Source organism: Panicum virgatum, chromosome 4N (genome assembly GCF_016808335.1).
Source record: "Panicum virgatum strain AP13 chromosome 4N, P.virgatum_v5, whole genome shotgun sequence".
Taxonomy (NCBI): Eukaryota; Viridiplantae; Streptophyta; class Magnoliopsida; order Poales; family Poaceae; genus Panicum; species Panicum virgatum.
Window position 1 is genome coordinate 37,107,920 of NC_053148.1, and position 14,917 is coordinate 37,122,836.

The 14,917-nt window shown below is 42.7% G+C and overlaps 1 long non-coding RNA gene across 2 annotated transcripts; it reads right to left on the reverse strand.

Moving 5' to 3' along the window:
* Positions 1 to 10,843: 10,843 nt before the first annotated feature.
* Positions 10,844 to 14,046, reverse strand: LOC120671168. Of its 2 annotated transcripts, none has more exons than XR_005673523.1 (5): positions 12,521 to 14,046; positions 11,583 to 11,700; positions 11,423 to 11,512; positions 11,293 to 11,352; positions 10,844 to 11,221 (listed from the first exon to the last, which is right to left on the reverse strand). It is a non-coding gene; the product is annotated as an uncharacterized LOC120671168 (long non-coding RNA). The 2 variants fall into 2 exon arrangements; XR_005673522.1 differs by having other exon boundaries at positions 11,583 to 11,737.
* Positions 14,047 to 14,917: the final 871 nt, after the last annotated feature.

Genomic DNA, 14,917 nt, shown 5'->3' on the forward strand with positions numbered 1-14,917 from the left:
CAAAATCATAAAACAAAGTACTTTGAAGTTTAAAGTGCAGCAGAGATAACGATAGTTCTAATCGATGATACATGATGTCATGATGAAGCTCATACATGACATCACTCAGCGCGATCATCATTGGCAAGGGATGCATCCGATTCCACCGACAAACCAGGATGAAGAGTACACGGCCAAGTCAAACTAGCGACCATGTCCTCAAAACTTTCCCCTGAAATCAAAGCCACAGGCAAGGCTGAGTATACTAAAACTCAGCAAGCCTTACCCGACTGGTGTATACTTAGCCGACTCCTAGACATGCAAGGCTTTTAGCTTGAGGGGTTTATTTTTGCCGAAAAGCAACAAAGACTATGTCCTTACTTTCAAATTTTAGCTTCAAAATTCTAGTTCGATTAGCCATCTAAGTGAGCAACTATCCAACATCATTCATTATCATCATTGTTCCACTTCTTACTCTATATGGCAGAAGGATTAAGCAGTCTTAATAGCCACGAGAAATAGATTTGAATCGAATTTCTTAACCTTGCAAGACAGACCCAAACACACGCAAGGGGACCACAACAAGTCACCCAAGCAATTGTTCCCGTCAACTCCCGTTTCTTGGAACAGGGTCACCACCTCGAGTACAGAGCTCGAGCCCGGCTCTGCACTCACCATGTGCCCATGGGAATGGAGTCAAGAGGGTGGGAATAAGTCCACGCTCCGATTCAATCAGGTACTTAGCTTACCCATTACCATATTCTCAGTATGTGATTAGTACATTTAAAAACTTAACCCACCACCACCACACATTTCGATGGAGGCTATTTTCGCTATACAGATGGGGCATCAATCATCAACAGGGATATCATACCAAGCCCCACCCGTCAACCTTATGATTCCAATATAAGTAAACAAATAACTCATATATCTCGCAAGTGACAGGCAATCACTCGACTTTTACCGAATTCTATTAACATAGCAATCTAGCAACCTACGCATACTAGTAAATAGAAGTATAAATGTTGCATAGATTGAAAATGGGTACATAGGATCATGCAACTAAGGTTTCAATAAACTCCTATTAACTTAATGCACAAGTAAATAGAAGTATAAATGTTGCATAGATTGAAAATAGGGTTCTTGCTCCGGGGCTTACCTTCTTGAGCAAAGCTAGCGTTGGACTCTTCCGAACTTTGGTTCGGCTCTTCAACAACTTTAATTAGGTTAAGGTTAGCTTCACATTGCTCACTCTCGAACTCGGGCATTAGCTCGTACATTCTATTGGCGAGAGTAGTCATGTCTATATCTAATGCATATGCATGAGTGGTGATGACGGTAAAAGAAACACAAGCATTTCACTATAAACCTGTAATGCAACAAAACCCAAGTTAACTTGTAAATCATTCTATTCACATTTCATTGGACAATCATTTATAGAGTATTAACTGAACTTAATTACTTCACAAATTAAGGGTGGTGTTTCTATGTCTTTATGAACATGTAAAAAATTTCTATTTTTCAAAACAATTATAAGAGAAACATGTGGTACTTTTTTTTTACGAAGGGCAACCTAGCTTTTATAGAAAGCGAATGAGTTTACACAACGTTTTGTAGCTGGGGTAACCAGTGAATTGTGAAGGGTACGCGGCTAACACAGAGACAACCAGCAAAGAAAAACGAATGGTAGCACGCAGGCTAACCGACACCAAAGCAAAAGAGAATTAAAGCAGATCTTCTGCACTACGATTGTACTCCACCGCCTCCGTAAATCTGCGCACCCACGACTTCATTTGGACGAGGTAACCATCAATCTCCCCCCGATCAACATCCTTCAGAAGCACATACCACCGCTGCATAAAGGAAGAGATTTTGAACAGCAGGTCAGTTGGATCTTTAGGCAATCGCTTTTCGATGGCCATCTTGTTGCGAGTGGTCCAGAGCGACCATGGTACAGCTGCAAAAGCGAAGAGTTTGATGCTATATCCCCCCCCCCCACCCCCCCCCCCCCCCCCCCCCCCCCCAATCGGAAGGCACAGGTCCAGGAAGTCCTGCATATGGTCAGGGCATCTATCCCAACCTAGGGCCTCTTTAAAGCAGGTCCAAACAAAACGCGGAAACACACATTGAAATAGGACATGGTCTAAAGTTTCCAGTTTGTTACAGACCAAGCAGTGTTGATCCCCCTTCCACTGCCTTTTTTTTCAGCACTTCCCCCGTGGGAAGTCTATCCTGAAAGGCCGCCAAAGGAAAATTTTTATTTTTAAGTGGGATTTTGCATTTCCAAAGTTTAGCCGCTCTTTTGCACGACACACCCCTAAAAGCCAGCATCCTGTACATTGACTTAGTGGTAAACATACCCTATTTCTCTAGAGCCCAGTGGACCATATCTCTCCTATCATTCAGCGACACCCCTTGGAGTTCGAGTTTGAGGCTTTCCCACGAGCCCCTATCGTGGAACCTGAAGGTTCTAGTAAAGTCGAAGCCCCAATTGCCGTTATCCCAGCAATCTGAGACAGTTGCTTGCTTATCTCTACACTTACCATAGATTTCTGGGTATTTGAGTTTCAGCGGCACATTGCCCAGCCACACATCCTCCAAAAACCTGACGTTCCTATCGTTATTGAGTATGAACACAGCCCCCCAGCTAAACTTTTGTTTGACCTTATGGATTCCTTTCCAAAACTGTGACTCCTGGCTGCATTTGGAGTTGGCAAACGGTCTGTTTTTCAGGTATTTTGCCTGCAGGAGTTGGCAGCAAACATCCTTTTTGCTGCAGTTATAGAGCCTCCAGATCCACTTGATCAGGAGCAATTCATTCAGCATTCTCGTGTTTAAGATACCTAAAGCCCCCACAATCCTTAGGCAGGCAGACATCCCCCCATTTCACCAGGTGATACTTGAACTTCTCCACGTCCCCTCTCCAGAAAAATTTGGATCTGATCGAGTCCATATCCTGAATTCCTGATGGGTCCCCTCATGCAAGTGAAACATGCCCATCGTATATACTGGAATACTGCTAAGGGAGGAGTTGGTTAGGATAAGACACCCCCCGTAGGATAGATTTTTCCCTTTCCAAGGTTGTAGTTTCCTCCTCATCTTAGCAGTCATATCCCTGAAGGCCGAAACCCCTAAGTTCCTGTCACTAATGCGAATACCCAGGTATTTCATAGGGAGAGAGCCAATTTATATTTATGCACACTTTTCCCCCTTTTATTGATCTCATAATCTAGCGATCATTTTCTCATGCACAAAGCAACAATTGACGCTGTCATACGCTTTTTCAAAGTCTATCTTCATAACCACCCCTGTTAGCTTCTCGACCCTCATTTCGTGGACAATTTCATGCAGCATTACTGTACTGTCCAATATGTACCGCCCTTTTATAAAAGCTGACTGTCTTCTACTTATTAATTTGTCTGCTAGCGGATCAGTCTGTCCATCATGAACTTTGTGAAGATTTTGAAGCAGACATATCGGTCTGAAGTGTCTCACATCAGTAGCATTGTTATTCTTAGGGATCAGGGTGATAACCCCATAATTAAGTCTCTCCAAGTCAAGCCTCTCCAGATAAAAATCATTGAACAGAAAAAGCAGCTCATCTTTGATAATGTTCCTGCAACTCTTGTATAAGGAGACAGAGAAGCCATCAGGCCCGGGGGCGAGTCCTCCTTCATACTGAAAACTACTTTTTTAATCTCCTCCATGGTGAAAGGCTTTGTCAGATCCCGGTTATCTGCCTCAGTCAGCTTCAGGCCTTGTCACCAAGAATGCCCCCTTAACCTAACATTACTTCGAGCTTGAATACCAAAAAGGTTCTTGTAGTAAGAGTAGATAATTTTCTCAATGTCACTCTTCTCCATGACTGTACCCCCCTCATGTTCCAAGCCATGATAGTTTTTTTTTCCTTCTTCTCCCATTTGCAGCAAGATGGAAGAAGGAAGTGTTTGAGTCTCCTTGTAAGATCCATTTGTTGCTCCCCCTTTGTTGCCAATAGATTTCCTCTGCCTCCAAAATCTTTTCTAGCTCTACCTCCAGTGCGTATCTCTCCTTTTAAGCCTTTCCAGAAGGCCCCTCTTGTTCAAGTTTACAGTCAACAGCTTGGATTCTCTTAAGTAAATCATCCCTCTTTCTTCTGGACTCCCCCTTAGGTTTCTCCCCCATCCTTTCAGGAACAATCTTAAGGCACATAAGCCTCCATGCCATCTGTCCAGTGAGTACACCGCCTCAGGGCATCTCTCTCTCGTACGGCTCCAACTATTCTGAACCAAGGTCAGAAAATTATCTTGTAATAGCCACTGTTTTTCAAAATAGAACTGTCGCGTATGGTGAGGATGGGTCTCCCCAGAGTCCAAAAGGAGCGAGCAGTGATCTGAACCCACCCTTGTCAGACCTTTCAATGAGCAAAGTGGGAAATGCTCTTCCCAGTCAGTAGACGTCATCACTCTGTCTATATTACTCATCACTGGATTTTCTTGCTTGTTCGTCCAGGAATACTGATGTACACCCCCCTATGCAGCTCCCTTAAACTGTGATTCTCAATGAAATAATTGAAGGCTGTCATCAATCTTGAGTCACCCTATCCAGAGCTTTTATCAGCAGAGGATCTGATCAGGTTGAAGTCCCCCCCCCCCCAATGAGAATTGGTAACACTGAACCTTCACAAATGTTGGATAGCTCTTCCAGAAAATCTCCAGAGCAGTCATGGTGGGCAGGGCCATAGACTACCACTAGACACCACCTCAAGTTGGTCAGCCTGTTTTTGATGGTCACCCTGATGTGATACTCTCCCAACCCCCAGTCTTCCACCTGTAAGATGTCATCTTTTATTCCCAACAGACCCCCCTGAGTGACCTCTCGCTGGAAGCCACTTCCAGATAAATGAGTAGCCTGCATACAAGAAAGTGAGGTCTTGATCTTTGAAATCCTGTTTTACGGTCTCCAGTATCCCAACAATGTCCAGCTGGTGATCTTTTATGAGTTCTTTCAGAGCTCTTTGTCTTGACAACTTACCTAAACCCCTGATATTCCAGAGAAGTGATTTCATAGGTAACTGATTCTTTTCAGCTCTCTACTGAGCCTGCTACCATCCCCTTGTTTCTTGCTTTTCTTGGGAGGCAAATCGGAAACAGACACCCCCCTTTCAGCATTGTCAATATTGCCTAATTCTAGGTTCTCCCCCTCTAAAACATGATTGTTAGCAAGTTTTTCCTCCATTCTGAGTTTATGATGCTGAAAGGGGAGTTTAAAAAGTAAAACATGATTGTTATTTTGCAATGCAGTTGCTTGATTTCAGACGCTTCCCGAGCATGATCTTCCGCCCGATTCCAATCCGATGAGGGAACACCACGAGGTTTTGACGGAGTATTGGCCACTCTCCATGTAACCTCAGCTCTCCCCCTCTAATTAAGATGAAGGGCCTCAACAGTGGACTTCACCGGAGCCGATTGCTCATCACGCAACTCCGCCGCTCCCCGTGCCTGAGAACTCCCCGGAACATTATCACGGCACCAGGTATCTCGGAGTTGAATCAACTTCTCCAATGAATGTTGCGGCACGCCCTCTCCCCCCAGAACCTGAGGGTCGCTGACGAACGGAGAGCTGGCTCCCCCGATCGTGTCTCCTGTCACCCCAGTCTCGAATGGTGTGCTCCTTCCCACGGCAGCGAAACGCTCCAAACATGGAGTATCTCCTGGGAGAGGTGGCTCCCTCTCGAGCAGCGAGGATCTCCTTGCCGAAGGGGGAAACCCTACGGCGTCGGAGACCGGCGGTGACGCCGCCATCCCCACCACTCTGCGTTTTGCCCCGCTCATGCCCTTACTCTACTTTTTCACTCACGCGTGCGGAGTTCGTTGCCGCACGGGCTTGACAATAGCAACCGTGCAGGTTTCTGGAACAGGAACGGCCAAGCTTTTGGCTGTGTGTTCTCACAAGTGGCCCAAACATGTGGTAATCATAAGTGAAGCTAGAATAAGTTTCTGCTGTTGAAATATTTATGCAGAGCACATCTCGTATTGGTGATGTGACATTAACAATTTCAGCCCCTTTTATTATATTTGTCACGAAAAATAAAGTAACATCCTTCTACTAGAACATAGATTTATTTATTTAGAGCGTTCCAAGAAATTTCTGGCGCTCAAAATTTTACACAGTACCCATAATCACAATATTAGTCTACTGTGAATTTTTCAGATTTTATTATGACAGTAACGGAACACAAGAAGATAAACAAAATGGATCTAACATTGCATAGGCTTGCATGTAACTTCTATTCTACACAGAAACCGATCTTCGAATTTCACTAGAATGACAAAATACCCAAAATTAGCCTCTAGTAAATTTTTCATAGTTTTCTGAGCACTATAACTAATCATCTTTGTTTAGTGCTTTTAAACATGGCAAAACTTAAATGAGCAAGTTCCACTGGAGCAATAAAAAGTCCTAAACATTTTCTATATCATATATGTATCAGTACAATAGTTCTGTAAAAGTTTCATCCCATGAATAATAGTAGAACTCCTAGAGCATTTAAATCTACTTACTCATGGCATAAAGCAATATCTGATAAACCTATAGCTAGAGATATCCTATGATCCTAAAAATTTTACACAGAGCCAAACTTATGGGAATTGTATGAATGACATGATTGTATTCTTCAACAGTTTTAAAATCATGAATACATAAATTGTTCCATCTATAACTGGCTTCAGGCCAGACTAGTTGTTTCTGGGGCAAATTCCCAGTATGGCCCAAATGCTAGTCCCTTCTATGGCCGTAAAATATTTAGACTCTCTTTATGTGGCCCTGATTTTATTTTGCATTCTTCCTTGACTCTGGTGTTATCTCTCCATTATCGCTCAGTTAAGTGGTCATGAAAAGATCAAAATACCCCTAGCACAAACAGCAGATATTGAGATCTCACAAAGAGCAGATAATCTGACCCCATGTACTAATCACATTTAACATGTATGATGTTGGTAACAAGATATTATGAAACGAATTCTCCAGATTTTGAATATTTTTTAACACATTAGAGAAATCATCTTCAACAACAATATAATATATTCACATTCAGTAGGTTTAACATCAAAGTTAAGATCTCTAATAAATTCATCCTACACGCATGAGCAATACTATTCCATCTCCTAATCTTCTGGAAATCTAAAAAATGCTTGTAAATCTGTTGTGCATACAGGGGACTAACCCTTGGCAGTGATGGCTAGCGTTGCTCCCTCAGCCGACAGCCATGAAGGCCCGTCGTGCACCTCAGTCCAAAGCACCTCACCTCCCACGCACGTCCCATTGCTGGGGCCGCCGCCGCCTGTGAACCGCACCTGCGTGCGTCCGCCGCCTACGCACGCGCACCCGCGTGTGTCTGGGGCCGCCGTGACCCCTTGGTCGCCACAGCTTATGCAGGGCGGCAGCACCGCCGTCTTGCTCTTCCGTCGAGCTCCTTCAAAGTGTCGCGGCTCGGCGCGACGCGCAGCTCACCTCCACGGTCCACGCGTCCAGGGGCGTAGCTAGGGGGGCGGGCAGGGGCCTGGCCCCCCCTATGGTTTCCAATTTTGCATTATAAATTTAAAATTTTATTAAATTTTTATATAAATTAATATGGTTGGCCCCGCTAATAATGAAAAAAAATAAATCCCTGGCTCCGCCCCTGCACGCGTCCCTCCTCAAGTCCGGTGCCCTCCACCCCACGCAGCCCCTCTCCACGTCGAACTCCCTGCTGCACGCCTACCTCCAATGCAGGGCCTCCTACCCCGCGCACGCCGCATGCTCGACGAGACCACCTACGCCTCCCTCATCTCCGCGCACTGCCATGGCGGCGCGCCCTTAGACGCCCACCGTGCCTTCCTGGCATGTTGGCCTGGGGCGGTGCCGGCGACCAGGCCGAGGATGCCGCTGCCGTCTGCCAACGAGTTCACGGCCGTTGCGGTCCTGCAGGCCTGCGGGCTCGCCAAGGACGGGAGGCTGGGGAGGATGGTACACGGCTACCTCGTGGCAGGTGGGTTCGGCTGAGACAAGGAAGCCTTCCAAGGGGTATTTTAGTCTAAAATTTTTATTTATTTTCTCATGTGCTATAGGAAACCCTAACGAATGGTTCTAATGGAGGTGATGGCATGGTCAAGGAAGGGATGCAAAATAAAATTAGGACCACAAAAGGGAGTCTTAATTTTTTAGGAATTTATTCTTGTTTTTCTTCTCATACCATGCTTTGAGTGCAGCCCACAAAGCTTTAGGACTTTCTTCCATTAAGTACTGAGCCTTAAGATCAGGATGAATATAATGCCTTAGTAAAAGTAGCACACCATATCTCATTTTTTCTGTGATATTTGGGTCTCCTGCTTCAGGTTCGTTAAGAACTTGAATTAATCCTCGAGATGAGCGACTTCATGTCAATTGACCATGCTGGATAATTGTGTCCATCAAGTGCGAGTTCTGTTAATTCCTTGTTGTCTATATAGTATAAACCATATATTTAATTAATTTACACCGAGTGCAAATCAGAAATCATCATGGTTATGTGTAATAATAATAATGGTAAATGCAAAAATATTTTAAACAACTCGGTACTTGTATGTTAGTGTGGACCTCATATTTGGAGAATAGTTGTGGCTTGGGTAATCACCAAATTAGATGTAGACCCCATATCATTTTCCATATTTTAATATTGGGCATGCATGTTAAAGATAGAATCTCTATGTATTAGACATAGAGTAGATCTCGCAGTAGCATATATATCATGCTACCTTGTGTATGACCAATATTAATTATGGATTGTAGCAATTATATACGCATATTTATCTAAGTAGTGATATTGGGTACGCATGTTGAAGATAATCTCTATGTATTAGACATAGAGTAGATCTCGCGGTAGCATATAGTCATGCTACCTTGTGTATGGCCAATATCAACTATGGACTTTATCGTATTTATGCTAATTAAACCACAATAAGATTTATCCAAATCATAACTTAAATTTGTTCAAATTATATTCAAATAAAAATGAGGTAATCACTTGAGTTTTGCATTTATTTCATTCAACATTGTGATCATATGGTCGAGTTAGTAGTTATTTATTTTATTAAGCACATGAATACAAATTATAATATGGATTAATATAAAAAAATTGCAAGTAATTGGGAATGTATGAGAACAAACACATTGACATTGCAATATCCCAACACTTCAGGGTGCAGTTTACAGATCATAGAGTTACACAGTACAGATTCTGGAATTACATAAACCTGAGGTCTACAATGTAAAAATAAAGTGTACACTGTGTCTCCAACAAGGATTGAACTGCGAATATTTATAACCCTGGGGACTTATTCACGAAATCTAAATGGTCATACTAATAGATTTCGGCCATTTAGCACATCATCTAAGCCCATAGGGGGGCAAGGAAGGCTTTTTAATTTTTAATATTTTTAATCATTATTTACAGAAATACTACTTAAATTTTTTTTATGAAAATAGCCTTCTGGCGCCATGGGCCACGTCGCCAGGGGCCCACACCCCTATAACATCCCCTCCCCTCTCATTTCCCTCCTCATTTCATCCTCACGCGACCAGAAAGAGAGGGGTGAGGGGAGAGCGAGGAAAGCAGCGAAGCTCTGCCAGAATTTTCACGCGGTACTTTCAGGTAATTTTTTTTCACGTTCGTATATTATTTCGTGTAAATATATAGTTATGGATGTCTTTTTCCTAGAATTTAGATATTATTGTATTATAAATATATATAAATGTAAATTAGTATATAAATATCATTTGTAGAGTAGAAATGTACTATTTTAGTACTATTATTTTAATTAAAAGAGTAGAATTAAGTTAATTTTAATATGTAATGTATGTTTATTAATTTAGTGAGAGTAACTATATTTTTATGATATTAGTTGAATTATATATAGTCTAAGTTAGTTTTTTTTAACCGTAGTTTAGTTTAGTTTTAAATTTTTGATTCGTGTATTATGAATCCGTAGGATGCCTAGATGTGGTAAATCCGGTAAGCCTAAGACGCGGGTGGGTAATGCTTACGCCTATTTGCCGCTGCCTAATGGAGTTCCTGTGCCGATGTGCTTCTGTGGCGATCCTTGCAAGGTAGGCCAGTCTGATGAAGAGGACACGTATAATCAGAGGTATTGGATGTGCGCAAATTATGCCTTCAACCCACCACCTCGTATGATCCGCATTGGGCTGTTGGTGAGAATATATATTTTTGTTCCAATACATTTGATGTCATAATGTAAAATGTGTGATTCATGTGCAACCATTGAATGTTTTGCAGACCCCTCCACCGCTCTGTGATTTTGAGCAGTGGATCGACACTAAGATCAAGGAGGAGGATAAAAGATACACGGAGTTGTTAAGAAGTGGGAAGTGGAGCGCCTAGAGAGGTTGGAGAAGAGATGCCAGAAGGAGGCAGCAGAAAAGGAGAGGCAAGAAGAAATGGAAAGGAGACATGCTACTGAGCGAAGGGAGGAGAGGGAGCGGAAGCTTGAGCGTGCTCATCGTGCTAAAGCAGCAGTGGAGGACAATCAAGATGCATTGAGGAATGAAAAGTAGCCTCGTTGCACGCAATAGTTGTATGGTTTAATTGTACGCACTATTCACGTGTTATCCTATAGTAGACTATTCTATGTGTTCTTATGTAATGGACATTTAATTATGTCGTCGTTTGTTGCATATTTCAATCGTCGTTTGTTGCATGTTCGAATCGATCCGGACGTTAGAACCAAGCTGGACTTTTAATTATGTCGTTATTTTAAAATGTTATTTTGTTTTGCACTGATACAAGCAGAAATTCAAATGAAATTAATAGAGAACAATAATGGAAATAAAAGCAACGGTACCACGCAAATAAACTAAATGCAACTTCGCATGAATTATTATTAAGTTCATGTGTTACAGTCCATCAAACACATAGCGAAACTAGTCTACCCTTCCCCACGACGATGTGTCCTCCTTGTCTGGTCCTGCGCGCGAACGTGACCTTCGGAGTAGGTAAAACGATCCGGAGAAGCTACGTCTCGAGTTGGACGTGGCTCTGGCAGTAGGGTCTGTGTAGGTGCGTTCTGTGATGGGTAGAGTTGAGCGCCTCCTATCTGTGACGAACCGAGAATGTCGAAATTGGTATTGCCATCGGTTCCACACAGCTCGTCCATGGAGAAACAAAGCAGGTCATTGGTGTTGAGACCCTCGAAGATGGGTGTCGCCACGTGCGAAGATCCGAACATCCCTGTAACAATGTATTAGTGCACGTGAGCATCTAAAAATATGTTTTCTTAATTTAGTGTTCGGATAGCTTACCTGTGGCGTGAGCAGAACCGGCTCCTATATGCATTTCGGCTCCCGTACACACGCGCGGTACTGTAACAAAAATTTCGATCACGTCGGTTACATAATACAACTTGTATAAGTGTTGAGCAGGCTTGGTTACCTGTGAAGAACGATCTCGCGTAGATCTGAGTGGGAGCATGAGAAGGTCCCACTCCCATATATGATGAAGGTCTCATAGGCATCCGCGATCCTGTAATAATAATTTAATATTTCTAAATTTATTTGAAAATGTACGGTAGAATAATAACGACCAAGTTTACCTATGTTGTACGACTGTGACTGTGCTGGTGGGGCCTGCGAGGATTCAACTTGAGAATACCAGCCAAACGTGTTGAGGAGGTACAAAGCTTGATCCCTAGACCTCAATAGATGCTCCCTCTGCTCGATGTGACTCAGTGGTGAGCCGCGGTAAACCCTAGCATGAGTCAAGTCTAGGTATTTTCAAAATTTCTAATATTTTCTCAAATTTTCTAATATTTTAAAATATTTTCTAAATATGTTTAAATATTTCCTATTATGTCAAAATGTTTTCTAAATATTTTCTAATATTTACAAATATTTACAAATAATTTATAATATTAATTTCCTTTTTAATATTTTCTCAAATTTTCTAATATTTTAAAATATTTTTGAAATATTATTTAAATTTTTTCTAATTTATCCTAATATGTCAAAATGTTTTCTACATTTTTCTAATACTTTCAAATATTTCTAAATACTTTCAAATATTAATTTGTATTAAAATAATACTCTATTCATTACAGTAGTATTAAAAAGTACTAAAATACTACTACACTAATAATCCAATCAATTAAAATATTAAACTACTATATTAATTTAAATTACTTCATTAAATCGTATAATCGCACTAAAATAATAGTCTAATCTATTCATTAAAGTAATACTAATCTACTCTATTATTTTAATCTAGTCTACTTAATAAAATAATAGTTCTTACATAATAATCTACTATATTAATTTATATAATATTACTATAATATTAAAATACTACTATGTTAATAATCTACTCTATAAAAATAAAAATAGTAATCTATAATACTTATTAAAGTAATAGTAATCTACTCTATTAGGTTAATCTACTCTGTTAGATAAAGTAATATTATCCATAACTCTATTAATTAAAATAATAATAGTCTACTCTAGTAATTAATAATATACGAACGTGGTAAAAAATTACCTGAAAGTGATGCGTGAAAATTCCGGCAGACCTTCGCTACTTTCCTCACTCACTCCTCGCCCCTCTCTTTCTGGTCGCGTGAGGATAAAATGAGGAGGGAAATAAAAGTGAAGGAGATTTTATAGGGATGTGGGACCCTGGCGCTGTGGCCTAGGGCGTCAGGATCCAAATGTTAAAAAATAATTTACATTTGGATCCTAGCGCCATGGGCAGATCCCAATATCACAGAGTGTCAGGATCTAAATGTATCCTAGCGCCCTGGACCATGGCGCCAGATCCCTTGGCGCCATTAGCCACGATGGCTATTTCTGTAAAAAAAAATAAGTATAATTTCTGTAAATAATGATTAAAAAATATTAAAAATAAATAAAACCGGGCAAGGAGCAGGTAACAAATTCGGCCTCTCAGGCCCATTTTCGGCCCAACTCGGGTCATTCAGCAAGCTGGCTGGCTGGCTAGGGTTAGGATTTCCCTTCACTGCTCCACCACCGCCGCCGCCGCCGCCAGGTCCTCCGCCGCCGGTCCCCCGGCCGCTTGCTCCTCCGCGCGGTGGCCGGCTTAGGCCGGCATGTACTCCCCCGACGTGGAGGAGGATCCCTGCTCCTGGTGGATGCCGTTCGGTGGCGCCAGGCCGCTTCGCCGTGGGGAACATTGACCCACGTGCGGATGAGGCCCGGGCTCCGATTTGCCACCGCCATCGCGTTCCAGCGGGCTTCCTGCCCGCGCTGGTGGTGCAGGGGCGGCGGATCCGCCGGTCCCAGTGCCGGGGTTGAAGAAGGGGGTGGCTCCGCGCCGCGCTGCCATGGGGAATCCGCGCTCTGGGCTGCCACCGCCGTTGCTGGTGAAGGTGCTGTGCCCGCCGAAGTCCGGGGGAGCCAGAGTTGGTAACGGCGCCGCCACGGCATGGAGTCCCGGGATGAAGACCGGCGTGGAAGATGATGAAGCGGGTGTCGGCAAGGGGAATGAGCGGTGTGAGGGCATCCAACGTGGTGGCTTCCTCGGGGTGGCAACATGGTGCGGTGGAGACGGCGCTGGTGCCGCGGCTTGGTGCGGTGGGGGCGGCGCCGGGTTCGCGGCCTGGAGCCAGGTGCTTGGTCTGACGGCATCGTGATTCGGCGTTAGGCGTTGAGGGTGCGGACGACGACGGCCTCCAACGCGCATAGCATGAAGACGACGAATACCGCGACAAGGGCCGGCGATGCGCAGAGGTTCAGCGTGGCGGTTGTCGACCTCAAGCAGGGCGTGGCTGCGGCATGGAAGACGTACTCCAGCGTTCTGGACTCGGATGTCGCGGCGGCCAAGGTGCATAGGATGACTCCGGCTGTGGAGTCCGAGGACGGGTCGACGCAGGACTTGACGAAGAACGTTGCAGACGGCTTGAACAAGAAGGTTCACTGACGGTGAGTTTCTGAGCGCCATTGTTCTTACCTTCCAGTGGTGGAGGCCAGGGGGCCTCCCCTTGTTCTTGTTCCTCGGCAAGTTCCAAAATGGCAAGAGCGAAGCAGTGCTGATAACGTGTGAAGTGAAAATTATAATGGATGGATGGTTCTTGTATTAATCTCGCATGAACAGACGCGCCTGTTCGGAAGAGATAGCCCCCTTCGCAACGGGCCAATTCTGTACGGACACATCCCGTCATTAGCGTCCGCTAATGCGGCGTGAATTGTTTAGGTTGCCGTTAAAAATTTTACATATCAATATTTGAATACATTCATAGCGTATTAAATGTAGATGAAAAAAAAATCGGTTTTCACATATTATCTGTAGATTGCAGTCGAATCTTTTGAGTCTAATTAGTCCGTGATTAAATAATAAATTGCTACAGTATATATGTGCTAATGATAGATTAATTAGTCTTAATAAATTCGTCTAGTAAATTTACAAACAAGTTTTATAATTAGTTTTATAATTAATCTATATTTAATATTTTAAATATAAAAGATTCTATTTCAAAAATTTTACACAGGAAACTAAACAAGACGAGAATTTGTCACTCCTTGATGCCATCCGTCGCCTATCCTACGGCTGCTAAAGGAATCGGATTTTTTTATGTACAGTAGTACATGTAAGATCCGGTTTGGGAGTGAGATAAGAAATGATATTTAACAGAGATTTCATTATTATAGATTTAAACAAACATTTCATTTTTCCTAAAAAATATTTCACTTAAGTATTTTACACAGATTCGCTATCCAAATAACTAAAATAATCTTCACTAGGAACACTAGATAGGTTTATACTAGCCAAAAAGATTACACGGCTAATCGATGGTTTGAAAATTCCGAACTCGTGTACTACTTGTGGAGATTTTGTGAATATATTGTTAGTTGTATAAATTTATCTGATGTATTTGTGGCTTTTGGTAGAAGTTACATTGGTTATTTTGGATTATGTAAC